Genomic DNA, 20,863 nt, shown 5'->3' on the forward strand with positions numbered 1-20,863 from the left:
AACGTTGTACCCAAACAAAACTAGATATATCTCAAGTATTTCAATATGTTTGACAGTTAATATAAATACACTTCATTAGGACATAGTGACTGAGAGAGCAGTTGTGTGCAAGAAATTTGATTTTGAATTTCACCGAAAGTGTCATTTCTATTGTGAAAAATATGAACAAATTTTCCAATATATATAAACTTGCAATATCTGTGTAATTATCTATCTTTGAATCTACCTTGCCAATGTACCTTTTCACTGTAATATAGTGATTGATAGGACAATTGTGTACAATAAATTTGATTTTGGAATTTCTCATTTTCACACTCTGACAGTCAGCATTGCAGTGATCACAAGCACAAGCTGTAATGGTCACCAGTCATTGAAACACTGCTGTTTCATTGGATAATCTTTGAAAACTTGTTTACGAAAGATTTGTTTTCTGTTCTGATCTGTACATAATGTTTTTTTGGTATGACTTGCATTGAGTGAAAAGTTGGAGGACACCTCTTATGGTACTCTTGAGTTTTCAAGCCCCCTCCCCAAAACACCTGATATTTTCGTAGCCGCCCCCCGCCTTTTCTTCTCTGCCCAGCTGCCATTAATAGTACATGTACTTGTTCCCTTACTATATTGCATGACCGTAGCATATATCCAATTTTAGTCACTTTTAAGGTGGAATGTGCCTCAGGGACAGATATCTCAAATTTCTACAATGCTCTTCCAAACTACCACTTGTGGGGGTTCTTTTTAAACCTCTTGGTGTGAGAAAAACTTTAGGCTTACTTTATCAAAAATCCAAAATTTTATTTCCCCCCCATAGAGTTAACACGGGAATGGCGGCCGTTTTGAATTTCAAATATCTCAATAAGTTAAGTAATTTGTTTTGCTAGTTCCAAACTTTGCATGGTGAACCCTATTTTATTGTTGATTTGGTAAGACAATGGTTGACAGTTTCATTTAAGAAAGTTTGAACAAAAGTTAAGTTTTTCACTTCCGAAGCACATACAGCCTTAATGCATAATGACTCCTCTGATCAAAAGTTCAGTTTTTCATTTTTGAGGCACATACTACCTTAAAGCATAATGAGACTCCTCTATTCCCGACACCATTGCCTTTTTACATTTGAATTGTCCCTGGTATCATAAAACTTACAAATGAAGAGATTTCAGCTGTGTGGTTATTGTTATAGTTTAGCCGCCATCATTAAGCTCAAAAGGGTAGACAATAAATTTTTACATACTTTGCTATAAAGTGATCACATTTTTGAAATGACTGTTCAATTATTTATTTTTACCTACCAGTGAAAAATAAATTTCACCAAGTGTTAATAAACACCTCTGAAATTGAAGGTTGGCCTTCAAAAAAACTGAGGGCAAGTCTGGGGATATGAAAATACTATGGGACTGAAAGGGGGACTTGAAAACATAATGGCGCTGATTGGAAGTATTACAATAGCTGAGAACCAAAGGATGAAAAATAAACAAAAATTGTTTGCAGTTTTTGTATTTATTGTAGAGATACTTTCTCTCACTCAAACAGCTTCAGTCACTTTGTGTCCAGAGAAACATTTGCTTGTTTAAGAATGGTAGTAAATGTTTTGTGTGTTTGCACTCAAAGCAGTTAAATCTATTGTTTGAAATACTATTTGAAATCTTACTTTTCTACACAAATTTATTCATAATTTTAAATATTGGGGAAGAGTCCTTTACACATCAACATTTCATGTGCATTCACTTGGTTGGACATTTTGCAGGGTTTTCAGTTTTAAATAGTTTACAGCATCACTAATCCCAGACTGCTTTAAGTGGGATATCTTTAAGTTAATTTCTGTGAACTGTTTTACAACTAACTTTGAATTAAGCACTCTGAAGATGCGCAAAGCCAGTTTTACTGAGAGGGGTTAATGTTTTATGGTTGTGTTCACAGGACATGTTGTATAATTGCCAATATTTAATTTGCTGACAGTCATCTTGTCCAAAGTGACAAATGGTGTTGCAATATGATCAGTCAGAAAGGAGCAGGTCTTATTTTTACTATATATCCATGAATAGTTTCACTTTGTCATGTTTCTGGACAGCTTCTGCAAAGTACAAATTTTGGAAAGAAATCAATTTGAAGTTTTCAAGGAACAAGAATCAAAATACTGAATTGTACTCTCTGATTCGCACATTACTGACACCATTTGTAAAATGTTTTCTTGTCATCACTTCTGCTTGATTTCTCTCACACCACTAGAAATACCAGTATACTCACCATGCACTAAAAATAATTTTAAAGAAAAATATCTTTTAATGATCATTTTCAAATCTTACAGATCTGTACATGTAACAGATGAAGAGCTGTGACAAGAAATGGAAAGAAAACGCTGTACAAGATCCGAGGATGTAGTACAATCATTGTAATATACAAGATTTTCCTATAATTTAAACTCGTACCACTTCTTTACAGAGAGAGAAAACTACAAACGTTAAAATCCACGAAACAAATTTTAGATTAGCATTTCAGTAATGTTTGAAAAGCACTAATTATTTATCAATTGAGTAACAGTTTTTACTCAGGATATTGTAGAGAGTACTTTTATAGCAATAATTGAAAGAATAAAGCAATCCATACACCTTGGTTTAAAATCAGTCTTACCAAAGTCTAGGAATGTGTGCAACAACAATTCACTGTGATTGGTAAAGCAGCTGACTGGACTAACAAATATAATTCACTTTCCTATAAAATCCAAACTTTAAAAAGAAATCACGGGTTGCTGTGGTAACTAAGACGTTATGTAAGTTGAAAGGTCAAGGTGGTCAATATGGCGAGAGTACCTGGTAATTTTTAAAGCACACATGCAATTTTGAAGTTTTCTACTCTTTGTAATCTGTCAAAGAAAAGATTGAAAGTCGTGACAAATTCTCATTTGAAAATCATCAGTCTTGTACTTTCTTGATTGCACAGCAAAAGTATCACATGACATGCAAATGGTAAGTTTACCATCTGTACTGGCTGAAAGTTTTATTTCAGACCATCGGCCCAATACAATAAAATAATCCCCTAAAGTGTGATACAGAGATGGCAACTGTCAAAGCACAAGAAGCAAAGTTCAACTACAGTGCTTCAAAAAAACTAAAGAATATAGGAATCTGAATGTACACCACTGCAGTGAAGTGCTGTCCGTTGAAAGCTTGTAGAATATAAATACCTTGCTTGCAAGTTGCATTGAAGAAAAAATTAAGTCTTTCTAGTGACATATACATTTGAATTTGAACGATGTGCATTCTTCAGTATGAAAAAGTTGTTCTGCAGTTCCTAAGGGGAAACCATGCCAACGCACAGTAAGTGAGGCTACCCACAATTCTCCATGATCTGTCCACATGGAGATCACTCACTGAACTGAAGCAAACTTCTTCTGTACACAGAACAACTCGGTCCATATTTCAAAATTCTGGCAACATAGTTCTGATAATCATAATTTTCTGATTCCTCACTGTGAATAATGAGAAGATCAACCCCTTTTCCGCGGAGGAGATAGCAATTTTGTAATTTTGTCGACGTAGATTTTTGACAGCCATACACAATATTTTCAAGGAAACTAAGGGAATAAGTTGCATCTGTGTTGGCAAAAGAAAGGGTATTGATTTTTTTTAATGTTCGTAACAAAGGAAATTTGCATGTCTGACAGGTGGTATGATCAGACCATCTTAGTTGCTGATAACTTTATCTTGACAAGTGTGCAATTTTTAGCACCTCCAAACATCGACTTCTCATTCAATTTACTCTTGAATTTTAAACACAATCAATAATTTTGGAACATAGTTTTAACAAATAATCCTGAACTTAAATTGTAAGTTAAAAATTGTTAAGAAACTGATAAAATTGAAAAAGCCTTTAGTAAAAAATGTCTGAGTGAACAAATCAAGGGGAATTGTGGGTAGCCTCACTTTGAAATGTCATTTAGAAGTGACTGAAATTGGATATTTAATAAAACAATCCAGAGTAAAAAGGACCACCTCTCTTCCAGTGCTGTAACAACTTCAGTGTGTCAATTTGGTTTTTTTTGAAAGATGAAACTTCCAAAGCTTGTCGGATTTGTTTTAATGACATGGCCTATGCCTTCAAGTTTTATATATTATATGAACACTTCATACTCTGTCAAATTATTGAGCAGATAAAACTTTCGACGTTCAGTCATCTATCACTGTGCCTGCTGTTCTCAAACACTTTGCATTCAAAGTGTACATAAAACTAAATGAGGTGACTGGTGCAGACAGGATACAACTTTTGTCTGTAGATTTCTACTGTCCTGTGTCAGTTCTGATATTGGAGATCTTCCTCAATGAAAATGTTTCTCCTGTTGTGAAAAATAGGATTTATAAATAAATTCTTTGGACTTGCAGGAGAACTCATTCTATATTGTATTAAAGAACACACTAGTCTATTAAGTATACACTATATAAACATTGGATCTGAAATTTACATAATCACCTGTATATTTCATCTTCACAATGTATTCAAATTTTTGTTTGTCACAAAGTGACATGTCATTGATGTCAATGGAGGAACACTCACTTATCCTGTTAAATCCTAGCACTTTATATAACCATCATGATTAATGTAGAATGTCAGTCAACTCAATCTACAAATGCAAACATGGAAATTGCTACAACTCTGCTATCATTCCAAACTGTATATCCCTGATACACTAATGCAACACTTCCATATGGGAAACAAAGAATACAAAGCTTTCAGTTCAGTGTCTAAAATGGTTTGTAACACTCTGGTTTAATGAAAGTGGTTTATCAGCTTTTTCTTTGAGCAAATCCAAGAACTGAATACAACTAACAAAGCATTCACATCACATGCAGAGTCAATGTCCAAAAGCACTTATATGAGAACCAGAGATTGAAGAATGCTGCCGTAAGGTAGAATATGTGCCTTGCGGACAGATATTAGGACTCTCACACTTCTACAATTTTTTTTCTAATATACCACATGTGGGGGTTCATTTTAAAGCTCTTAGTATACGAAAACTCTTCAATGACTTAGTTTTTTCCAAATTTGAAAATTTTATTAGTCTACAAAGAGTTAACACAGGGATGGCAGCCATTTGAATTTCAAGTATTGGTAAATTTTGGGTTAATTGGTTCTCTAGTTACAAAATTTGCATGATGACCCCCAATTTTTATTCTTGATTTTATTCTTGATACAGTCGCATTCTTTGATGTACATTGAACAGAATATCTGGACAGAATGGATATCGTAGTGTGTAGTGTAGTCAAACCTAATCTCAATGTAATGCGACCATATTCTGTGAATGGGCCAACTACTCTATGTATTATCAAAAGGGTTTGGTACTTTTAGGGACAGAGCCCTCTGTGGTATCATAAGGAGAGGATTGTTAATGGGTAGAGCAGTACTACTGGAAGAAATTTTAACCATTTGTTTTGAAACTTTAATGAAAGACAATGAGAAGCCATTTCTTGAGAAAATTGCTTATGAAATGGTTTCACTGTCCTACATAAAATCATTTTCTCTCTTGCAAAGGAACCTACAAAACAAAGGTTTAATGTCATCGCTATTGGCTCTACTGTAAACAGGCATATATGTAGTCTGGTTCCCTGACCCATTTCCCCGGTAGAGGGCGTGGGGAAATATAGGGTCAGGTACCGGCTAATGTAAACATGGACGCTATTGGGTTAAAATAAAACAAGCTGTGATTGGATGAAAGTAACACTTGTAACTTTTTCTCATCTTTCTTGGGTTTCGCACTTTCAGGCTCACTTGACACCAACTTCTTGTTTGTACCACAAAGCCGTGGAGGTAGAAAGAAAGACTTTCTACCCCATGATTTAGCCACTGTGATTTAGAACACCTCTTAATACTTTTAGAACGTCGACATGATGCCTGGCATTTTTCACGAAATTCGGACACCATTCCTATCCATCGAAATCAATTGTCGTTCACAGTTCCAACAACGTTTGCTTTCAATTAGCTGTGATATCGCAGCAGTACTTGTGGCGTGTATCGAACGTGCTCGGGTCATTGGGGTCACGCCACAGTCGGCGATGACCTCAATGACCCTAGCGCGTTCGATACACGCAATAAGTAATGCTGCGATATCACAGCCAGCCTTCTGGATTAATCCTTTCAGTTTATGTGTCCTGTCTCGTGTGCCATGTTTTTGGTTCGGATACCAGTGTTCGAAACATAATTCTGATCCAGTCGAATTTTGACCGGCGTTTTCATGGTAGCAGCCATATTTGTTGTAGCATGTTCTGTCAGGTGACTAACCTCCGCCATCTTGAACAAAATTCTGTTCAAGATGGCTACCCGGTACCTGACCCTATATTTCCCCACGCCCTCTACCGGGGAAATGGGTCAGGGAACCAGACTAGCATATATGCAAACATATTTCACTAATCCCTTTTCTGTAAAATAGGAATATTTTCCAAAAGCTTCCAAGAGATCTAGTGGCTGACCACCTATCAACATCTGTCCTATCTCTAGACAGCTACTTGCAGTGTTGAACTGAAAAGCTCTCGTAAAGTTTGTTCAAGAATTAAAAACAGTGGGAGGTTGTAATCATGCAATGGATATACTTTTGAAAAGTGACAAAACTTGTAATGAAAAATAAGACTTTCATCCCCCTCCCTCATCTTTTTGAAAATTATTTCAACCAGAGCATATTACTGCAATGACTCTTTTACTCCAGGTTTTTCTGAAGTTGCACTGAGAAGAAATCCCTTTCTTTCACCCAAACTATCATGATCACTGGAATCCCTGCAACCCTGAAGTTAAAAATTTGTAGTACTCACACCAATACCAGCCTATTCAAGTTTTGGAAATACCTTTCAAGTCCTACCAGTCAGTATTGCTATATTTTTTGAAAATACATCTACACAGGGGGATCAAGAACTATGGCATCACTGAAGGTAGTGACCTTCCCTATCAGTGTAGACTGTGAGTGAAGACATAATATTAATGAAGGTTAACAGGGGTCAATATACGAATGACAAGCCTTATTGCACTGGTATACTGGACAGGGAATGAAATCTTTATCCTCATTAAATGGTGCAAAAATGTCAAAAACATTGCCTGAAAAATGGCAGATTTTGAAAGCAAATCAAATTCTATGTCTATAGGTTTTTCTTTACAAATTATTTCTCACTACAGATGTCATTACATATCACAATAAGGCAAACTGGAAATATTTCCTTTACGTGTGACAGACTTGAACAAATCACATGCAAACACACCCTGAATGAGTCCTGCAGCTGGTCAACCATGGTCTAAACTCGATAAAAAAGGTAATGCTTGCAGATGAACAGACTCACAAATGTTGGTATTTTTTGTTCCAAATCTTCTCTACTGACTACATGTTCTTTGTCACATTAAAATTACTCATGACAATTAACAATCAATGATAAGCATTGAAAACAGGTTGGCAAGACTTTCACAGAAAATACATCTCAACTTCCAGACAAATTGCAAATGTACAAACCTTTATTTCATAGACATTTTTGGAAAAGTTGAGAGGTACCTCTCTGTAGTACAAAATCTCCATTTAAAAATTCAGAAATTGAAACGGACACTGTCTGTTCACATTTAAGTAGATATTTGATCTTGCTAACAAACTGGGCATACCTGACTCCAACTGTACAGAAAACATGTGAAAGCTGTCTGATGAGTTTTTTAAGAGGAATAATTTTGAAGAAAATGAGAAATCAATGTGAGAGTTGAGTGGAGACTGTGCTAAACTGATGGTTTTAAATTTAATTACAGGAAGTCATTATTTAAATTGGCAATTAATCAGCATGTCACATTTATTAAACTTTCAGTACGTGTATGACCATGTACGTGACCGATGTACATGTATCAGTGCCTAGTAGTATGATCATAATCATGCAGAACATTTAGCATTGATACAAGGCATTTTGGCATCTTTGGAGAAATTCATTAAAAATTAGATAAAGGTGAGAACAATTTACCTTAGAGGTTTGATTAAATTCACTGCATTCAGCTTTGGTATATGACTAATTATAGAAGTTCATTATATATGCAAAAAGAGCTATCAATCAGCATGTCATGACCAATGTCAAACTTTCAGCCCAACCAAAACTAAGTATGACCAATCTACCTTGGTCTGGTCAAATTCAATGCATTGATCATTGATCATTGATATGCAGATTAATTGCAGAAAAGCATTAAATATGAAAAAGAGCTTATTACTTGATCCAGACATCCTGAAAAATTACAGACCCATTTCTAACCTTCCATTCATCTCAAAAGTTACAGAAAAGTCATTGCCAAGAGACTCAATGCCATCTCAACAGTAACTCGCTTCTTGAACTGCTTCGATCTGCCTACAGAAAATTCCACAGTACTGAAACTGCACTTCTAAAGGTCCACAATGACATTACTCTCTCCCTCAATGCTGGGCAATATGTTATCCTTGTCATGCTTGATTTATCTGCAGCATTTGACACCATCGACACCACAATGTTCTACTTTTATGCCTCACTATCTAGGTATCAAAGGTACTGCCCTTAAGTGACTTTCATCATATCTCACCAATTGATACCAGTCCGTCATAATCAATGGTCATTCGTCACAATCAACTCCACTTCAATTTGGCGTTCCACAGGGATCAGTTCTAGGCCTGCTGTTATTCACTCTCTATACTACACCCCTTGGACAGATAATCCGAAACCACAATCTTAAATTTCACCAATATGCAGATGATAACCAACTGTACTTGGGCCTTCACAAAAATTGATATTCTAACAGCAATATTTCTAAAATCGAAGACTGTCTGGCTGACATTAAACTCTATGATTGGATGACATCAGACAAATTATTACAACTCAACGATGGCAAAACACAAATCCTCCTTATTCGTTCACGATATGATCACTCACCAACCACAACTAACAGCATTCAAGTTGGATCAAGTTCCATTCAACTAGCAGACACAGCACACAATATTGGATTCCTGTTTTACAGTAGCCACGATTTCAAGAAACACATAATTCAGACCTGTCAGAGCATCTATCTACTTATCCGCCGTATTGGATTCATCAGGAAATATCTCTCTCAACAGACTTGTCTGACTCTCATGTATTCAACTCTTTCTGCCAAGCTAGACTACGGCAACGCCCTACTCTACGGCTTACCATGCTCTTAAAAACTATCTACTGTTGATTGACCAATCAGAGTGCTCAATTCAGGGTGTTTTATTTACTCGTAAAGCCTTGGTCACCAAATTCCAGAAACGAATGACAGCGTAGTAAAGTACTGTCCAATCAAAAGTGAACATGTCATATTCTGTAGACATCTGGTACGTTTTTTTCCTAATATTCAAATTTGGTAACACAGCGGAAACAAGCTGCAACGAAAATATATCAGTTAGGGGCGATAGTTTTAAGTCGGATAAAACCCTCGTCCAACTCTAAGACAATTTTAAAATGTCTCAGCCTCGACATTTTATCGTTGGGTTGGACTTTATATACCGGAACAGCCCTCGTACTTGGGCTTTATCCTATACATACATCAGATTACTACAAAGAGCACAAAACTCTGCTACCAGTCTCATTACAAAACCAAAGGAAAGGAATGACATTACACCAATCCTGAATGAACTGCACTGGCTCCCCGTGTCTTACAGAATGCAGTTCAAAATCCTACTTGTCATATATAAATCAATACGTGGACTCGCTCCTTCATACCTGGCTGAACTCATTGAAGTCAACACCCCTAGCAGATCTCTCCGACCAATTCTACAAACCACACTTAAGTTCCACAAACTTGGTTAAAATCATACGGTCACAGATCCTTTTCCTATTCTTAATCAATTCCATGGAACAAACTGCCAGCTCACATTCGATCAGCTCCGGACATTCACACCTTCATATCTATGCTTATAAGACTCATTTCTTCAAGAGGGCTTACCTGTGACCCAGTGTAAAGCACCGGTGAACATTGCTGATACAAGGCGCTATATAAATTATTTATCCTATTTAATATTACCATGATATGGTCGTGCTTTAATGTAACTTCATGCATATCTCATAATAACAAATATACTTCAGAAGTCTGATCAAATTCATTTCAAATGATAATTATCTTGTAGCACTCATAAAATATCCTGCATAATTCAAACAATTAAAGTACGACTTTCACATGACCCTGGTGTCATATGACTGTAATGATGAAGAGAATATCATGTAATTACAAAAAATTCTTACTGTAACTTAACCCAGTCCATGGCATCTCAAAAATCAAAATAGAGAAATAACTGAAATACATAATTATTATCTTGAGTTTTTTCAAAAATAAAATAAAGTATTGTGTAAAAGTAATAATAATTTGCAAACAACACATAACAGAAAGCTGTTGGGATGGCATTATACCAAAAATATGTTCTGACAGCACAAAAAGAAAACTGCTCTACAATTTTGCATGTGTAAATGTCATAATAATTTTAACAAGTGAATATGTACATGTATTAATCACTCTTTGGAAACTCTTGATATCTTTGAATACTAGTACATCAGCAATTCTGAAAAATGTTTTAGCAAAAAATGACAAAATTAGGTCAAATATTTAGCTATTACAACAGACCGGTATTCTCCTATTCTATGAGAGTTGATAGCTTGCAATATCACTGAAAGGGAATTATGTTTATTTATCCTCTACAAAGTCTGTCAAATATTTCTGATCTATCTTACAAAAGTATACTGATGATTTCAACTTTTAATTTCATGTGTAAATCTGTACTCTTAAGAATCTATACAATGGAAATGAATCAGGTGATTGTGACTTCTCTTCCATGTCCCTAACCCTTGAGTAACATGCTTTGGACAATAAAGTGTTGAACACTATTCTCAAAGCTTGCATGTGAAGCATTTTTAAGATTGAATGAAAATTCTGACAAGTGTCGTAAGTTAGGGCATTCTATTTCACTTAATAAAACTGACACCGATCCAATGTATACTACTTTGTGTTGATTTTCAGCATATTCTAACTTGGTATGCTTTTTTCCTCTCCTATGCAAAATTTTGAATACATTTCTCACACCAAAGAGGGCGCTCTCCCTACTGCCTTACATTGCCCCATACGACCATCTGTGGTCACACTATGCAACATGCAAGTTGGTATGCTGGATGTTGATAGCACAAAATGCATTTGCAGTCCTTGGGTAAAACATTTGGATAACAGAATTTGAAATCCTTACTGCAGATTATTTTTGCCATGACATGCTAGGCAAGGCATAAAATACATCTAGTCACTTATTAAATTGCTTGGATGGAACGGACACTGATTTTCAAATACTTGTAAACTGTACAGCACAGCAAGTAAAGTTACCCACAATCCTCCTGGATTTGTACACACTGAGATCACTAAGAGCACAGAAGTAAACTTTGTAGTCCACACTACAAACTTCTGACAGCATTGTTTTGATGATCAGGTCTTTCTGATTTCCCACTTTTGATGAGAAGATCAATCTCTTTTATTGCATTTGTAATTTTTTCAACTAAACGTTTGACAGTTATACACCATAATTTCAAGGAAAGTAATGGAATTGTATATATATTTGCAAATGAAAAAAAAAATATTTTAGAATGTCCATGAGAAAGGAAATTTACATGTTCAACAGGTGGCATGAAACTATATTTGTTGCTGATAAATTTGTTTGAAAAGTATTTAATTTTTAACACCGACAAACTTTGGCATTTTATCTAATTTATTCTTGACTTTGTTATACAAACAAACTGAGAACATATTATAAACCTTGCCAGACAACCTTGCCAAACCTTGCCAGAATTTCATAAAAGGAACAAGCCTTTGAAAATGTTCATGCACAAACCAAGGACAATTTACTTGCATGCTATGATAATTTTGCACACAACTAGAGATATCCCATGATTCATTCTGATTTGTACTAAGAGATTCCTCAGGGTAATCTAACATGTCTCCCATGTGTGGACAATTCAGGGCAAACTTAGAATTATAGATTCTGAAAATATGTTACTGCTTTAAATGATTGGAAGGTTTGTTTGATTGATGGATAGAAATAGCATTCTTGCACAAGTGTCCACTAACTGTCCTATTCAGAATAGTGTCATGGAAAGTATGAGGACTAGTCGCATCTTTTACATGAAATGAGAATTTGATTTTACCCAGATAGAAAATGCAAATTTGAATGAAAACTTAACGTAGAGAATGAACCCTTCAGTTTGACATAACGGAAAAGTTTGTACCTGTACTCTGTCTGAATGAGAGTTCAACAAACTCAACCATGGATTACACACCATTACACAGCATATGCAGAGTAGGCATTACCATAGTACCCATTGCAAGTACGGTGTAAGGTGAGAATACCTACAAGCAAGGAAGAATTTGCTCAAAAATGAAAACCTGCACAATGAATATCCCATTGCATTAATTCTGTTCACACTGAGACCAAATTGCTAAAGTTAAAGAAGGATACTCAATGCAAAGCTTTAACAACTTTGAAATTTACTGAGACCCAGAGTTCACTGCCATGTGGTCAAACGTAAGTTATTCTGGCCTCACACACAACGGGTATGGATTAAATTATTGCAGACTTGAATGCATTGCTTCAGTCATGATAAATAACAAATACAGGCCTTACCTAGGATTGTGACAGTGTCAGGAGTAGCAAATTCAGGTTAATTAAAGAGAAAAACTGCAAGAAAGTTGGTCTGGCTCTACCAAATGATGACAGCATGTGAACAGGAAGGTTTGAAGAATAAAACGGAGTCATGCATGGGAAGTGAATTTACATACACACCAACCAGGTGTGTACATGTGCATCTGTACACAGCTGTCAAGTAACATGCAAATTAGGGACTTGTATGAATAATGCATATATTAACAATAAATGGACATAATTAGCACTCCTTATGTCCTTCAATACTATCATTTTTTATGATTAATCAGGGCTCAAACTTAACGGTTGCCCACTTTAAGTAAAACCTGACATTGTGCAAGAAAAAATAAATTGTACTTTTCCATTTGGGCAAGTGACAGACTGAGATCAAATTTACATATTCTGGAAATAAAACACTCAAGAAATTTTGTTGGACAATGCTCGCTGTTATCGAGTATCAAATCACTGAAGCCGGACACCGACAATCCAACAACTAATCTGCAAGATGTCAATATTCAGCAATTCACAGTGATATCAAGCTGTTGTCTTCTCTCCCTTCGGAAATCTAATCTCATTAAACATAGGGCCGAAGTCCCTGAAGCTACCATAGACATGGATACAAAATTTAAGTATTTCCTGACTGTATGAAATTATCTCACTAAGGTCATCCTGGGGACTTGTAAACCAGTAAGTTCTGTTGAATAAGTTGAGACTGTACGTACTCAGAGAAAGCACACTGAAGACAAATGTTTGAAACTTAAAGGGACATTAGCTGTAACTTTTGACTAATTTTTCACTACTCTGTTTCAATGTATCAACTACAGAATTTACTGTAATCCGATCATCATGACCAATGCCCGGTGTCCTGCTTGCCAACGCAGCCTGTATAAGTGAAATGATCATTGTTATTGTTGATAAATGTATTCTAGTCCGGACCTGAATACAAAATTTGAACAATAACAATGCAGATTATACTCATATAGGGTATATTTATGAGCTAAATATTAGGAATTTCTCCATGGTTCAGGGATTCAAACCAGAAACTGCAGATGATACACAGAACAAACAAAATTTAAAAAATGACCAAAGTTACAGCTAATGGATCTTTAAGAAGTTCAAGGTCATCAAAAGCATTATAAGAAATCATGTTACACTTTCATTGCACTGTTTACACAGATTGCATAATTGCTATAAATAGCACATGAGGAATCTTACAGCCAAGCTTTACCATAAAAACCATATCACTTTGATCACTCTTTTAATTGACCACTCTATTTTTTTCCTGAAAAAGTAATCTTATTTTATCCTTACCAAGTCAACCATAAATGGAAATTAGAACTTTCTCTATCTCTATTTATTTGACCACCCTATCATGACAAACTATTATGAGCAATTTCTTTTAGATAACATAAATGGTGGTTCAGAATATCAAAGTTGGGATTCAGGAAAGTTGCCTTTACATGTTTTAATCCTCCAAGATGGTAAGCATTTCACTATGAACTGTCAAAAAAAGTTGAACTTTCTGATAATTCCACACTAAAATTATTTTGGCTTTGATGATTTCCTAATTAATTCAATTATTTAAAATCTTATTAATTTTTTTTTCTGGGTGAATTGATAGGGTTTATACAGTACAAGAATTACATACAATGTAAGTCAAATTTTGACCAAAAATGACAAAAAAATTCCTTAAAAATACACATTTGCATATTTCATCACAATTTGAACAAATCTAAGTTGGGTTATCCCTAGGGACCTGTATACCAAATAACAAAGCTGTCTGACCAGCGGTTATGAAGAAGAAGATTTTTTACCAAAAACACCTTTTTTGGCATTAATTTGCCTATTTTCAACAATATCAAAAAATTAAAAAAAATAGTTTCTCAAAATCATATTTTTAATCTACACAACAAATATCAAATCAGTAAGTACTGCGGTTCTCAAGATATTTGAGTGGACGGACGCCTCACAAACGGACATACATACATACATACATACATACATACATACATACATACATACATACATACATACATACATACATACAGACTGACGACGGACGCCGGACGGATACCCATCCCAATAGCTTCTATAGACTATAGTCTATAGTAGCTAATAAAAAACTTACACTAGTGGCAACTGACTCCAAAGACACTAGATAATTATGCTTATCTATTGATGAGCCTCCCCTTCACCTCTATGACCCAACCCTGCACTGGTTGGTGGACAAGTGAGCGGAAATCACAAAAGACCAACACTTATAGATCATAACAATTGACATATATGTCAGCTTGTAGTGTTCTCTTATCTTTCATACCTGCTGGAATGTGCTTTGCTGTAGTGCTGCCATAGCAGAGGTCAAAGTCCTTGCATTGATTGCAGTGTGTGTATGTACAAACAACAAACACCTGACAGTTGTCACATTTGTACACATCACAGAACACAAAATAAACATGAATCACTGAGTGGTAAACTTTGTGACAGAAGGTACATGATTTTACAGGGACACAATTGAAGGCAATGCTTCAGTCTTTTTTCAATTTGGTATACTTTTGCGGACATAAAATGAGGGTGAGTAATTTTCTGTCTCAGCCCTAATTTAGAAATTGGTAAAATAATATCGATATGCTTCCTTACAAAATTGCCATCATACATTTCTTCACAACTGTGTATTTATAATATTCTGCAGCAAATATTGGAATGCAAACGTTTACATACTGCAGACACCTGGAGGTGGTAACATTGAGCAAAACAAGAATGCCACAAAATGGTACTTAATCTTGCAATTGCAATTCACGGCAAATGCACCATTTTTGCAGTATACTACCACTATAACTGTAGTTTAAATCTGTGCCACGCAACTCTGTATGTAAAGAAGTTTTAGCTGAGAATACATCTTCTAACTTTCAGCTGTAATTGTGACTTTAACAGCAACATTGAAGTCAAGTGCAATGAACTGTTCAGCTATTGGTCCAGACAGAGCTGCCAAATGCTGAGTTTACTGTGGTGATACCCCAGCTAACAGTTTATGTGTACACAATATATCTGTCTCACAGAGTTGTGGCACAGAATTGAAACTCATTGTAGATTGGAAATTGAGTGTTTTCAGGCAGGGTAGTTGTATGCCTACATAGTTTTATACTTTACACAATCACAGAGACACAGTAAGTGAGGCTTATTACCCACATTCTCCATGATCTGTACACATGGAGATCACTCACTGAACTGAAGCAAATTTAGTCCATATTTCAAAATTCTGGCAACATAGTTCTGATAATCATAATTTTCTGATTTCTCACTGTGAATAATGAGAAGATAAACCCTTTTCCGCGGAGGAGATAGCAATTTTGTAATTTTGTCGACATAGGTTTTTGAGAGCCATATACACAATATTTTCAAGGAAACTAAGGGAATAAGTTGCATCTGTCTTGGCAAAAGAAGGTATTGATTTTTTTGATGTTCGTAACAAAGGAAATTTGCATGTCTTACTTGCGGTATGATTGGACCATCTTAGTTAATGATAACATTATCTTGAAAAGTGTGCAATTTTTAGCACCTCCAAACATTGACTTCTCATTCAACAAAATCAATAATTTTGGAACATAGTTTTAACAAATAATCCTGAACTTAAATTGTAAGTTAAAGATTGTTAAGAAACTGATAAAATTGAAAAAGTCTTTAGCAAAAAATGTCTGAGTGAACAAATCAAGGGATTGTGGATAGCCTCACTTACTGTGAGAGATGCACTGAGCAGCTATATATTTTCATAACAACACACGTACAGTGATTGCAGGAGGCTCTGATTTGAGAGAAAAAATTCAACTTACATACGGTGCACTATTTTATAGTCTTCTGTATGTCCCTCAGGTCAGACATTGCCAAGAGAGCTGGTGTTGGATGGATCCACGTCTTCACAGTGCAAGCAATGATATCGCTGGCCTGGCAGCAAGACACCACATCCATCACAGGTGATATCAACATCCAACATGTCACAGTATCTGGCAACAAACATGTGCATAGCCTGTAGGATCCAACGAAATCATACGCTTTATAATAGTCAAACTGTTTTCATGGTCACCCTTGCACAGTGGTAACCTTATATAGAGGTTGCACACAGGCAATCCCATGAGATTTTACATGTTATGGACCCACTATAGAGCAACCACTTTGTTCAGCAACAGTCTGCAAATGCTCTCATTTGGTGGAGTACTTGTGCTAGGGGTTGTCCATCATAAAAGCTGACGCACTTGGAAAGTAATTCCTTACTTTTGGTATCAATCTCTGTCTCCCTAAAAATAAAATTCTGTAAGGCGAGAAAAAAAAATTATCTGTTCAACGGGCCCGACCGACCCATATTTGGACCACTCCACATTTTTCTTTTTTTTTCCCCCAAAATCTTTACGAATCTGAAGAAACGCGGAGATGTTATTCAGTGAACATCTGTCTGTAAGATGAATGACCTTCACATTTTCGATGACATTACTTGAGTGATATTGATACAGGCTATAATTTGAAGAGTAAAGGTGGAAGCACATCACAAACATTTGGTCAAGGTGAAGGGCAGGGTTAATACACCGTGGAAAATAAACTATTACGCAACGTGTTCCGTATAGCTTAGACACTCTGTACTGTATTGTTTCACCGGTGTTTATTTCACGTCTGAGTGGTTGTACAGTCTATATTTTCTAGGGTTCCTATTTTCAGTGTTCCTTGAAAATTCTTTATTGTTCTTTGAGTCATCACTCGTTCTGATTTTCGTCATGGCTCTCTATCGAACGTGTGATTGTAAACAGCAGTCTCACATGCAGGACGGACATGATTTGTGTTTCCATTGTCGAGAATGCACAAGGAGTCAACCTTGTGACATTTGTTTGACTTGGACACAGGAAGAATGGTCTAATTTCGCTCCCTCGCTCGACGACGTCACCCCGGACATCCTCAGGGCTGACGCGTCAGTTTCTGAGTCGCGAGTTTTGTTGGAATGCACCGTGCTCATATGAAATTAGCACCGTTAGATTCAGGTGCCACCAACGAAGCTGTTCGTGCAAAAAGGTGTTCGTGCGAAGTTTTTCAGCGGGTGGGCAGATTTCAAAACTAATCAGCGGGATGGGAGAAAATATCGATATTTACTGTGGGGGGGGGGAAGAAATTTCATTACTTTCAGCGGGCGGGGAGAAAATTTTGACAGTGGGCACCGGACAATACGTAGAGGGAGGGGAAAGCGGCGAGCTTGAATTGTTGTGGGGAGTGTGGAGCGGGCAGACTGTAGATACCGGAGGGCAGTGGGCATCAAAATTCAGTGGGAAGCCATAGTCTGGTTCCCTGACCCATTTCCCCGGTAGAGGGCGTGGGGAAATATAGGGTCAGGTACCGGCTAATGTAAACATGGACGCTATTGGGTTAAAATAAACAAGCTGTGATTGGATGAAAGTAACACTTATAACTTTTTCTCATGTTTCTTGGGTTTCGCACTTTCAGGCTCACTTGACACCAACTTCTTGTTTGTACCACAAAGCCGTGGAGGTAGAAAGAAAGACTTTTTACCTCCATGATTTAGCCACTGTTAGCACACCTCTTGATACTTTTAGAACGTCGACATGATGCCTGGCATTTTTCACGAAATTCGGACACCATTCTATCCATCGAAATCAATCGTCGTTCACAGTTCCAACAAAGTTTGCTTTCAATTAGCTGTGATATCGCAGCAGTACTTGTGGCGTGTATCGAACGTGCTCTGGTCATTGGGGTCACGCCACAGTCGGCGATGACCTCAATGACCCTAGCGCGTTCGATACACGCCACAAGTACTGCTGCGATATCACAGTCAGCCTTCAATCACCTCTATTTCCCTGTACTTCTGGATTAATCCTTTCAGTTTATGTTTCCCGTCTCGTGTGCCAATGATTTTGGTTCTGATACCAGTGTTTGAACATAATTCTGGTCCAGTCGAATTTTGACCGGCGTTTTCATGGTAGCAGCCATATTTGTTGTAGCATGTTCTATCAGGTGACTAACCTCCGCCATCTTGAACAATTCTGTTCAAGATGGCTACCCGGTACCTGACCCTATATTTCCCCACGCCCTCTACCGGGGAAATGGGTCAGGGAACCAGACTATGGGAAGGCACATTTTCAGTGTATACCAGTGGGAGGGCAGTTACGAACAGCTCTCACTTTCCCCTCCAAGTTTTAGGTCAGGGTCAAAAATAAAAAAAATCGGTATATCAGCCTTCAAAATAGGTTTGTGATGATTTTGAGAAATTCATGAAATTTACAAGTTGGCGGCACTTGTAGATTGAACTGTAGAAGTGAAGGCAAAGAAGCTGTTGTGAGACAACCAACCCATGTCAACAAAAAATTGAAAAAATCATGACGTACTGAACAACATATCAAGTATACGTTATGTGACTAAGAAAAAGCATGAAACACACAAAAAGTGTTTATATTTATATGTTCTGTTTAAGAAAAACCAAAAAAAAAAAAATCAAAAAAAAATCCGACCTACCTACCCAACTTTGAAGTCATCCCGCCCGTTGAACAGCTTTTTTTTTTTTTGGCCTAATGGGAAATTGTCTTTAGGAAACTTTATTTTGTAAGGAAAATGCCAACCGGTCTTTAATGTGATGTAGTTGCTCAATGGTTTCACCACCTGAATCATGCTATGGTGGTTGAAAATGTTCTGTGAATGACCATGTTTTTCAGCCGACTATACAGATGGTTTCAGCTGATAAGGGTGGCAGCAACCTCTATATCTGGTAATCCCAGTTTAGAGTTTTGTATTGGTACATCAAGGATTATCTTTTGCATAGCAATTTACACTTTTACATGACTTCCATGTATAGGGGGATCAGTATGGTTTGTTTCAGTCAATACAAAACACCACTAATGCACATTAGCTGTCTCTGATGCAGGAAATGTTTCACAATGCTAGACGGTTGATATTTTTGTCATTCACAAATTGACCTCAAGTCCTACAAACTGATGATCAAAGGTACAGTCAATGGGTTTATATCTCCCATGTCCTTGCATAAACATCTGAGGGCGCTGCAATATGAATCTGATGACTGGAATGGCCAAGTATAAAATATTTCAAAGTAATCTGTGTTTCCTCTGGCTTCTGAAATTTTTTAGTGAATTTACGAATTGGGTATTGAAACTTTTTGTAAACTTTTCATTTATAAGTAAACTTAACCGTTCCAATGTGGAATATCATTCAATCAAATTCAAATTAAGTACAACATGTGCTTAGACAGAAACTATTTTGAGGTTGGGGGCCTTCAGCTCTCAATCAACTAGCTGCTTCCTTGCATTTGTATATGTATGAATCAACAATGAAAAAAATTAGTAAATCATCTAAAAATTAGTAATTTTACGAATTTGAGAGTGGCAGCAGAAACACAGGTAATGAAAGTTACAGTACTGAACATAAGCATAGATGCCAAAGACACAATGATAACCACACAGTACATCAGCCATATGTGTTTCTTTAAGTCCATCTTGCTGGAGAGATACCTTGGAAAATATATAACCCCTGTGCAGAAAATTATCATTTCTTTCCACTGGTGTCAGAGAATACACCCTACATATTTAGACAACTGCATCTTTGTCAGTCTTGTGTATGACGACCTGGCTTTGAAATTGACTTACTTGACTGTTTTGATTTATCAAAAGTAGTTACAGCGTCCACCAGTCTTCTGATAAGTGAATAGTATGACCTTTGAACTTTACTCTCCAGTTCCGGTCTGCAATATTCCAATCTGATTGCATAGTCACTGAAAACAAGAAAGTCATATCCTAGTTACATCACTGGCAAATTAGTATAAGTTCAGTCTACTGTTCTAGAACTTGAAAATATATCCATTTTATGACAAAAAATGCACACTGGACACATCTTGGCAAGGATTTTGATAGCATGAGTGAAAATTTCATGGACTCAAGCCTTTGCATGTGATCAAAAGGTGTTTTCCTGGGAGCCTTAAGCCATGTACTGCATGTGATCAAAATGTATTTTCCTGGGAGCTTTGAGCCAATGTACTACATCGGTAACCCTAACAATAATAAATCTCTAGGGTACCAGTGATTAATGCAAAACACTGCGTCTGCTCAATTTCACTCTTCTCCAAGATATTACTATGGTGATATGTTAAACACAACCAGACATGTATACAGATATCATATTTCTGCAGACAGTGTGCCTTCTAAGCCAATATCA

General features: G+C 36.5%; 1 protein-coding gene across 2 annotated transcripts in view; it reads right to left on the bottom strand.

The window, feature by feature from the left end:
- Positions 1–2,297: 2,297 nt before the first annotated feature.
- Positions 2,298–20,863, bottom strand: part of LOC139139906 (proteasome activator complex subunit 4-like) — a 40,770-nt gene continuing 22,204 nt past the window's right edge. Inside the window, exons 15-17 of one of the 2 annotated variants that reach the window (XR_011553902.1) lie at positions 20,299–20,423; positions 16,484–16,673; positions 2,298–4,330 (exon numbers count right to left, since the gene is read on the bottom strand). The gene's annotated coding sequence lies outside the window, so the exon portion shown is untranslated. Of the gene's footprint in view, positions 4,331–16,479; positions 16,674–20,298; positions 20,424–20,863 lie in introns of both variants that reach the window. The other variant, XM_070708867.1, reaches the window with a different exon arrangement.

Source organism: Ptychodera flava, chromosome 9 (assembly GCF_041260155.1).
Source record: "Ptychodera flava strain L36383 chromosome 9, AS_Pfla_20210202, whole genome shotgun sequence".
Classification (NCBI taxonomy): domain Eukaryota; kingdom Metazoa; phylum Hemichordata; class Enteropneusta; family Ptychoderidae; genus Ptychodera; species Ptychodera flava.